Here is a 6,569-nt window from a genome sequence, read left to right on the forward strand (position 1 = left end):
ATTTTGTTTTCATGCAAAAAATCCATGTATATCTGCTCTTATCATCAACTATGGTTAAAAAGAATTTATGACCATGTATTGAAGGAGTTGAAATAGGTCCTCATATATCGACATGTAACAGATCAAAACAATTGAGGAATTCAGTAATGCTGTAAGAAAAAAGCAATCGTTTTTGCTTTGCCAAGTGGCACGAATTACATGGGTTTATTTGTTCATTACAAGCAATAACAGGATGAGTTTTATGCATTATTTCTAATCTGTGTTGGAGAATGTGTCCTAATCTAAAATGCCAAAGTGCATGCGTTGCAGTATATGAATGAGCATCATCTGCAGGTGCTTTATTTCTTGTTACAGCTGCTGCAACAATCAGATGTGGGTGATGTGAATTATACATGAAATGGTTGTTTGATGATAGCTTCCTTTTGGTGTGGAGTGAGATCGAGGCTTGACGAGTCATTAGCTTTCTTCTGGCAATAGATTAGACTGCATTGGCTGAGATCATCATCACTTTTCTTCTCAGCAGGTGCCTCAGCAGCCATGTAATTGATGCTGCTAAACTGCCTTTGCCTCAAATGAGGTGGCAAACCATGCTTCTTATAACATGTGTCAATTGTGTGTCCTGGTTTGTCGCAGAAGGTGCACTGCATCCTACTGCCTCTTCCTCTTCCAGTTGCATTAGATCTTCCTCTTCCTCTGCCTCTCCCTTTATTTCTATCATCATTGAAGTTTGATGTTGCTTTGTTGAGGAAGATTTTGGTTTCTTGAGATTCATTAAATTGTCGCTCCTGCTGTGTGAGCATGAAAAAGGCAGTGTCGATGTCAGACAGAGGATCCATAAGCATCAATTGTGATCTAGGAACAGAATATTGTTCACTAAGTCCCCTGAGAAATCTGGTTGTGTGGTCTTCGCATCTATACTCCCTCATGACTTTCAATCCACAAGAACAAATTGAATCACAAGATTCACAATTAGGAACGGGCCTGAAATTGTCCAAATCCTCCCAAATCAATTTCAGCTTTGTGTAGTAAGCTGTTATACTAGCATCTCCTTGCTTCAATTGAAAGAGTTCCTCTTGTAATTCAGCCACTCTGAACTTGTCACCTTGATAGTATCTGCGTCTTAAATCTCTCCAAAGATTTGAGGCATTGTTATTCCATATGACACTTCCTGCGATATCTGGACTCAAAGACAAATTTATCCATGACACAATGTACGTGTTGCACCTCTCCCAGGCTTCGAATAAGGGATCATTCTCATTTGGTTTTGTTATCGAACCATCAATGAACTTCAATTTGTTCTTTGATTTCAAGGCTAACAACATGGCTCTGCTCCAAGAGTTGTAGTTATGTGCATTCAATGTAACTGGAATTAAATGATTACCAGGACTTTCACCAGGATGCAAAAAATACGGACTTGCTGGATCTTGCATCGGATTGACTGTGTTCTTGGCTACATGAGCTTAGATTGCTGAAATCTGACTTAGGAAGTTTGCAATTGATTGGGGATCCATTGAATTGAAGTTTGCAGACTGATTTTGATTTGCTTCCATTGTCAATCAAGATTAAAGAAATTCGAAGAAATGTTGAATCGAAAGGGATTTCAAGAACAGCTCCAAGAAAAGGAACGAAATCTGAGAAAGAGAAAAGAGAGGAAGGGGAAGAAAGGCAAGAAATTAACCAGGTCGATGAATCTGTGAAGATGTCAGATTCAGATCTTTCACTCTCGGTCTCGCTAATCGGAGCAATAACCTCTCTTCCACGCTCACCGCACCATGTGAAATTTCATGGAAGAGAGGATTAAGCTCTCATTAGACTCTGTTGTATGAGTCCAAGAGTGAAGCAGAAATCAAATTGGGAAGAAAACCAAGAAGTTGAAAATGGAGGAGCTGTGTTTACAAAGAATGTAAAATTGGAAGAGAAATGAGAATTAGCATTGTGCAGTTCTCTAATCGATGAAAAATGAAAACTAACTTTTACAGTAAGGATTTCACAAGCCATTTATATATATTAACACGTGCAGCAAACTAACTACAACTAACTACACTTCTTAACAACTGGCACTAATAATTACTTTACAATTTCAGCATTTATTCCTTGCACTTAAGTTACAACTAAGTTCAGGAAACTAGAGAACGAACGAAAAATATAAAATATTACAACAAATTTTGTCTTGGTTGCAAAATAACCAAATTCAACTTTTGACTGACTATTGTATTATCTTCGGTTCATAATCACAAGGAATAGAAAATTTTAGTCTTATGTAATTACTCTTCATCATTACAATTATAAAATAAATTTTTTTAATAATTCTTAAAAATTAGAAAAAAGTTATACTTTGATTAATTAGTTAAAGTTATAATAATTTAAATTAAAAATTAATGTTAACTATGATAATTAACACATTTCATCTAATAATAATTAGACATATTATATATAAAAAATAATTTATTCTTTATTTTAAAGAGGATTAAGTAAATTTTATTATAAATATAATGTTACATATTAAATGGTCTCAAGAAAAACTCTCCTATTTGCTTTTTTTTTTTTATTATTTGTTTGCTTTCTTATTACAAGTAATTAAAGAGAAATTACGAAAGAAAAAAAAAAAAAAACTAGCAAAAAAAAGCTCTATAGCAACACCCAAAATACAGTAAGGTAAGAGATAGAGAATGACTTTTCTACGTATAAATTTACGTTCGACCAGCTGCATGGGATAGGAGTAGTATGTAGTTCTAAACTTGTTTCCCATTAATATGCTTTGAAAATTCAAACCTGATGAGCACATGGTTTGACTTACTTCCATTTCAATTTTCACACTTGTAAATTGTAATAGAGACTGCGCACGTGCTTTGAAAATTTCACTTTCCTTACTATGAATATCCATTCGTTGGACGATATCAAGTAGTTTCAAAATTCGATGACCCTCTAAATAAAAAAATTATTTATAAATATAAAAAATTTAGAAAACCAACTCTATCCAAAATAAAACAGTTAATTTTTTAAAAAATCTTAGTTTTAAAATTTAAAAACTAATTTTATACTGAAAAACTACGCGCCTTCCCACTTCTTTTCGTTTATCTTCTCTTCTCTCTTTTGAATCACTATCGCTTCCATCGTTCTAGAGTCGAAAAATAAGAAGATTCATTTTAATAATATTGGTAGTTTTTTCATTTTTTAAGATTTTGGATGATTATTTTTAGAGTAAAATATATTTTTCATTCTTGAAGTTTAGCAAAAGTTTTAAAAATATTCTTAAGTTTTAAGTTATTTTAATTTCGTCCCAAAATTTTTTTATTTACATTAAATATATTTTCGACAGCTAAATTTTTAAAAAATTTAAGACTAATCCAATAAAAATGCATGAAAGTTATGCTTGATTTGTTTGCGCTGAATGTTGTTCTTATGAAATTATTGTTAAATTGGTCCTAAATTTTTCGAAAAATTAGCTGCTAGGAATATATTTGATTCAAATCGAAAATTTTTAGGACAAAATTGAAAGAAAATAAAATTTAAGGGTATTTTAAAAACTTTTGCCAAACTTTAGGAACAAAAAGTATATTTTATCCTTATTTTTAATAGTTTTGAATATTATTTTTTCTTAGGTTTCGAATGTGTCTTTTTTATAGGTTTTGAATGTTTTTTTTTAATGTTTTGGATGTTTTTATATCTTCTTTTAAGATTTTAGATGATTCTTTTTAATAGTTTTAGATATTTTTTCTTAGTTTTCAAAATTTTTTTTTATGTTTTGAAAAATAACATCTAAAACTTAACAAAAGAAAAAGACATAAAAAATTATAAAAAAATAACATGCAAAACCTAAAATTAAAAAAATCTAAAATTATTGAAAAAAAATCCAAAATCTAACAAAATAAAACATTCAAAATCATTGAAAAAATATCTGAAACTTCTAAAATTTAAACATCCGAAATCTAAAAGTCTTGTTTGTTTTCATTTACCTTTCAATATATATTCCCAAAAAAAAATATCTAAAACCTCTAAAATTTAAATATTCGAAATCTATGTATAAAAAATACCGAAATGATGTCTTCATTTTTAATAGGTTGGTTTCATTTACTTTTAATTATAAATTTTTTAAAAAAAGACTCAAAACCCCTAAAATTTAAACATCTGAAATTTAGGAATAAGAAATATCTAAAATTATATTTTTTTTAATAGTTTGTTTTCATTCATTTTTACTTGTACATTCTCAAAAAACCATCCGAAATCTCAAATTTAAACATATGAAATTCAAACATAAAAAACATCCGAAAGTAATGCTTATTTTTTTTTATCATGGTTAAAAGAGTTCTTATTGTGTTCAAATTTTGAACTTTTTTTTATTAGATTTTAAAAATTTTTGTACAATAATTTTAGATGCTTTTTTTTTTTGTCATTTTTCGAATGTTTCTTTTAGGTTTTAGATTTTTTTAATAATATTTTAAATGTCTTTTTATTTAGTTTTAGAGGTTTCTTTGTTATATTTTAAATGTTTCTTTTCAATTAATTTTGTATGATCTTTTTGGTTTGTTTACCGTCCATCTAATAATTGATTGTTGTTGGCTGATACTCGAATGGATTTCCTAATATAATTGTTTGAGTAAACTACCATTTGTACCCATGAAAGTTAAAAACGCTGACATATCTACCCATAAAAAAAGAAAATTACCATTTGTACCCATAAAAAATGGTTTTTACAAGCAAAATTATCCAAACCCTAAAAAATTACCTAAAATCCCTAAATTACCCTTATCTTCACCACCACACCACCTCCTTCACCCAATCACCTTTCTAACCCTAACCCTCTTCACCTAGCCACCACCCCCCCGTTTCCTTTCTAATCTCAGATCCCACTACTATCTCATTTCCTTTATCACTACTATCAACACTACCACCACTATACCTCCATCATCATCTTGTTCACATGCAGCAGCAGCAGCAACAACAACAACAACTACAATAGAAAAAGCAGAAAAAAACGGTTCTTCCTTACTGAACAGCGTCGACGACGATGGTGGCAGTGACACCCACCGGCGCTGTCGCCCTCTCCTCTTTCTCCGATCTCTTGCGCGCTCTCTTCCTTCTAGACCAGCGACAACGACAGTGACGGACTCAATCAATGGCGGCGACAGATGTGACGGAGCCGGCAGCAGCAGGGCACGACGGCGCCGATAGCTCCCCCTTCCTTGGTTCTGGCTCGCATCTCCTCTTTGGGCTCCCTCAACAACGACGATGATGATGCGATAGCGGCAGCGAGTCCCCACGTTGCCAGTGCGGTCTCGCTCCCCCCTCCTCTTCTCTTCTTCTTCCTCGGGTGGGGGTGTGTGTGCAATGTCTCCGTGTGTGAGTTTTGGAGGGAAAGGGGGTGGTGGCTAGATGAAGGAGGTGGTGGTGGAATTTGAGATTAGAAAGGGAAAGAGGGGTGGTGGCTGGGTGAAGAGGGTTAGGGTTAGAAAGGTGATTGGGTGAAGGAGGTGGTGTGGTGGTGAAGATAAGGGATTTTGCAGGTAAGAGAGAGTGTGGGGGCAAAGAATTTGAAGATGGTTCTGTTGTTGTTGATGATGGTGAAGCCCTTTTTCTGGGTTGAGAATTCAAAGAAGCAGAAGAGAAAGAGAAAAGCAAAACACAGAAGGAAAGCGAGAGAAAGAGAAAGAGGAAGGAGTTGGCAGAGTTGACGGATTATGGCGGCGGCGACGAGCTCAGAAAATGGAAGGAGAGAGAGAAGATGGGTTAGTAGTAGTGGTGGCAGTGGTGGGAAAAAGATGAGAACATTGAGAGAGAGAGAGAGAGGAGAGGGGGGAGGGGAGGAGATGATAGTGGTAGTGGTGGAGAGAAGGGTAATTTAGGAATTTTATTTAATTTTTTAGGGTTTGGATAATTTTGTTTGTAAAAACTATTTTTTATGGGTACAAATGGTAATTTTCTTTTTTTTATGGATAGATATGTCAGAGTTTTCAGCTTTCGTGGGTACAAATGGTAGTTTACTCTAATTGTTTTGTGTATATTATTTTCATATATTTTTTAATTTTAGTATTAAAAATAATTGATAAAAATGAGAAATAAATAACATTTGTGAAGAAAATCTCATGTCCTAAGCTGTTCAAGCTGTGATGTTGACGGTTTGATGAACCAGAAGGGATTAAGAGAGGGAGAAAAATAAGTTATTCTCATTGTTGAAGAGAATAAAAAATCCCCTTAAAAATATCCGTTGAGTTATTACACTTTATATACTATGTATCCCTTATGGACTCCCATTAAAAATATATAACAAATAAGCCTACATCTACTATGGATAAAAAAATAATCTAGGTAACACCCTCCCGCAAACTAGAATTGTATAAATCTAACAAACTGGAAACATTAGTAAGAAAGGGACCCAGTGACAGAGCTTTGGTGAGAAAATCAGCAAGTTGGTCTTTGAAACGAACTGACATCAAATGAATGAGACCAGACAAATAATTCTCACGAATAATATAGCAGTCCACTTTAATGTGTTTGGTTCTTTCATGAAAGATAGGATTATTGGCAATGTAAATGGCTGACTGGTTATCATAGAATAGAGTGATAGACCT

General features: G+C 33.2%; 1 pseudogene; it reads right to left on the minus strand.

The window, feature by feature from the left end:
• Positions 1–386: 386 nt before the first annotated feature.
• On the minus strand, positions 387–1,550 carry LOC107606091 (uncharacterized; annotated as a pseudogene).
• Between the last annotated feature and the right edge of the window lie 5,019 nt (positions 1,551–6,569).

This window comes from Arachis ipaensis, chromosome B1, assembly GCF_059453495.1.
Source record: "Arachis ipaensis isolate K30076 ecotype BB chromosome B1, ASM5945349v1, whole genome shotgun sequence".
Taxonomy (NCBI): Eukaryota; Viridiplantae; Streptophyta; class Magnoliopsida; order Fabales; family Fabaceae; genus Arachis; species Arachis ipaensis.